This window comes from Oncorhynchus gorbuscha, unplaced genomic scaffold (genome assembly GCF_021184085.1).
Source record: "Oncorhynchus gorbuscha isolate QuinsamMale2020 ecotype Even-year unplaced genomic scaffold, OgorEven_v1.0 Un_scaffold_2199, whole genome shotgun sequence".
In the NCBI taxonomy this organism is placed as follows: Eukaryota; Metazoa; Chordata; class Actinopteri; order Salmoniformes; family Salmonidae; genus Oncorhynchus; species Oncorhynchus gorbuscha.
In genome coordinates, this window is record NW_025746768.1 from 525 (window position 1) to 4,746 (window position 4,222).

Sequence of the window (4,222 nt, forward strand, 5' to 3'; positions counted from 1 at the left end):
AATAACGTGAACAATAAAAATAGCCTGTCTTTTTTTGTATCTGTCTGTAGAGCCTTGTATGATAAGTCCATTGTGAGAAGGCCTTCATAAAGTGTCCCTCCTAAATTACTAGAGGCCAAACTTCAAAGATGTCTATGGCACTGGACTGCAGTAAGAGAGCTAAGGGGCGGATGGTCCTGGCTGCCTAAATGTTTCCTCCACATAATAAACTAAGAAACATGGCACTTTGGATGCTTACTTTTATAATTTGACTTACTCAGTCACTATAACTAACTTCATAAAATGCCATTAGGCCTAATGAAGATACTGTATATGTAAATTACTTGATTGGTGTCTTGTGAATCCACCTGTATGCGCATTAAGGTTGAATATTTCCCCGGTATTATACGATAATAAATCACTTTTCTCCCAGGTCACCTGGTAGTTTCCACCAAAACTTGGAAGTGTCATTGAAAAGCATTATAACGCATATAAATGTCTGGATTTGATGAGCTTTGATTCAGCATGAACATTCTAATCTGATGCTACCTGAGCCTGATGAGCCCTACATTAACCCCATTTAATGAGCCCTACATTAACCACATTTAATGAGCCCTACATTAACCACATTTAATGAGCCCTACATTAACCACATTTAATGAGCCCTACATTAACCACATTTAATGAGCCCTACATTAACCACATTTAATGAGCTCTACATTAACCACATTTAATGAGCCCTACATTAACCACATTTAATGAGCCCTACATTAACCACATTTAATGAACCCTACATTAACCCCATTTAATGAGCCCTACATTAACCACATTTAATGAGCCCTACATTAACCACATTTAATGAGCCCTACATTAACCACATTTAATGAACCCTACATTAACCACATTTAATGAGCCCTACATTAACCACATTTAATGAGCCCTACATTAACCACATTTAATGAGCCCTACATTAACCACATTTAATGAGCCCTACATTAACCACATTTAATGAGCCCTACATTAACCACATTTAATGAGCCCTACATTAACCACATTTAATGAGCCCTACATTAACCACATTTAATGAGCCCTACATTAACCACATTTAATGAGCCCTACATTAACCACATTTAATGAGCCCTACATTAACCACATTTAATGAACCCTATATTAACCACATTTAATGAGCCCTACATTAACCACATTTAATGAACCCTACATTAACCACATTTAATGAGCCCTACATTAACCACATTTAATGAGCCCTACATTAACCACATTTAATGAGCCCTACATTAACCACATTTAATGAGCCCTACATTAACCACATTTAATGAGCCCTACATTAACCACATTTAATGAGCCCTACATTAACCACATGTAATGAGCCCTACATTAACCACATTTAATGAGCCGAAGCACAAATTATTGTACTGTTATCCATTAGGTCCACCAGGACCTCACATGACAATGAAACATTGTTGTGTTGAAACTATAATCTATGACGTTCACCACACTAATCGGTGATATATTTTTGCAATGGGAAGTAATAGCTGGTTTGTTAATTTCATTTTGTTAATGAAATAGTTGTGCTATTGTATTGTTCTGACTTCATGGGGCCGACTGGAGTGAATGTCATCGTTCACAATGTCATCAAAAAGCTCCTCCTTCACTAGAACGGCCCGACTACAGACTATATAATGTCAGGCGCATTAAGTGATGCTATGTTTTCTGTTATTTTTATGATTTTATAGTTTGACACAACGTATTGGAAGATTTTTGGTCCCTCTGAAAGCCGAGGTCCTATAGTCACGGTTCACCACTGGATCTAAGTGAAGGCTTCCATTAAACCTGTCCAGGTCCAGTCTGTCCAGTTTCTGCTAGTGCACGTACCACATGGCCACATTATTCAGCCTTGTTTGACTCATGGATGATCTAAGCCATGTCTTAAGCCTCCCCGGGGCACTAAAACTCCTCTCAGCCTCGACAGAGGAGGCAGGGACGACCAGCAGACGCCTTACTAAAGCTTCCACCTGACTGAAGAGACCTTTCACCTCTGGCACCATTTCCCCAATAATGCCATCAACATCTGAGCTCGTTTGATATGTATAATTAGTCCCAAACATGGCCAGCTGCACCTGCAGAAGTCTTGAATTCAATTCTGGATGGATATGGGCTGAGTATTCACTGTGTCCAAGGTGTTGTAGAACTGCGCTCTGTACAAAGACTGGGCATCAGGATGGTTGTGGGCTGAGTATTCACTGTGTCCAAGGTGTTGTAGAACTGGGCTCTGTACAAAGACTGGGCATCAGGATGGTTGTGGGCTGAGTATTCACTGTGTCCAAGGTGTTGTAGAACTGGGCTCTGTATAAAGACTGGGCATCAGGATGGATGTGGGCTGAGTATTCACTGGGCTGCAGCCTGACCGGTGTAACGCTTTGAAAGTTTGCGGATGTGAGGCATCTGAATAGGTTGTTGGTCCTACTTTGTTGCCATAGCAGCTGCTTTTGCGAACAAGACATCAAAGTGCTCCCCCGTTCGCTTGTCCTGCATGTGACACCTTCTGACTTGAGATCATTTGTTATGTCTTTGTTTTAGTATGGTCAGGGCGTGAGTTGGGTGGGTTGTCTATGTTCCTATTTCTAGGTTTTGGGATTTCTGTGTTTCTGAACAATTATAGTTTTAAGCAGTGTATTGGTAGTAAACATGCTACCTAACTGATCAACAATTATAGATACAAGCTAATAATAAGGTATATATGCCATCTTATTGAACAAGCAGCTTAACTCAAATAATGTGTGTGCTAGGCATCTCTCTCCAGGTTGTTGTGCTGCTTGGCAGGCTAGCTGCTCCATGGTTTCCTCCAGATATTGCCACTGTTCTCGCTCATACTGCCACCATCAGCTGTGTCTCTCCACCACTTCCAGAAAGTCCACTCCGTGCGTACGTACTGTACATATGATGAATCATAGATTGGCAAGGAAATCCTTTTCATCTTCACTGTCCAACTGCATTGTGACAGAGCTGGAACCAGCAGGAGGATGGAGAGTCCTTGAAGCTATAACCAGAAACTACTCAAATACAGGTGAGCCAAGCTTGTAGCATCATACCCAAGAAGACTCAAAGCTGTAATCGCTGCCAAAGGTGCTTCAACAAAGTACTGAGTAGAGGGTCTGAATACCTATATCAAACTTTGTCACATGCACCAAATACAAGTGTAGACCTTACTGTGAAATGCTGACTGACAAGCCCTTTAACCAACAGTGTAGACCTTACTGTGAAATGCTGACTGACAAGCCCTTAACCAACAGTGTAGACCTTACTGTGAAATGCTGACTGAGAAGCCCTTAACCAACAGTGTAGACCTTACTGTGAAATGCTGACTGACAAGCCCTTAACCAACAGTGCAGTTCAATGACAGTAATAAAATATTTACCAAATAAACTGAAGTATAAAATGTAACACTAACGAGTCAGTGTGGAGTCTATATACAGGGGGTACCGAGTCAGTGTGGAGTCTATATACAGGGGGTACCGGTACCGAGTCAGTGTGGAGTCTATATACAGGGGGTACAGGTAACGAGTCAGTGTGGAGTCTATATACAGGGGGTACCGGTACCGAGTCAGTGTGGAGTCTATATACAGGGGGTACCGAGTCAGTGTGGAGTCTATATACAGGGGGTACCGGTACCGAGTCAGTGTGGAGTCTATATACAGGGGGTACCGGTACCGAGTCAGTGTGGAGTCTATATACAGGGGGTACCGGTACCGAGTCAGTGTGGAGTCTATATACAGGGGGTACCGGTACCGAGTCAGTGTGGAGTCTATATACAGGGGGTACCGGTACCGAGTCAGTGTGGAGTCTATATACAGGGGGTACCGGTACCGAGTCAGTGTGGAGTCTATATACAGGGGGTACCAGTACCGAGTCAGTGTGGAGTCTATATACAGGGGGTACCGGTACTGAGTCAGTGTGGAGTCTATATACAGGGGGTACTGGTTAGTTGCGGTAATTTGCACATGTAGGAAGGGGTGAAGTGACTAAATGCGATATATTAGTTTTGTATTTTGAATAAATGTACACACATTTCTAAACTTATTTAGCTTTGTCATTTGGGGTATCGTGTGTAAATTGATGGGAAAAAAACGATTGAATCATGTTAGAATAAGGCTGTAACGTAACAAAAGGTGGACAAAGTCTAGGGGTCTGAATTCACCATAGCTGGAATGAAAGGAAATACCGC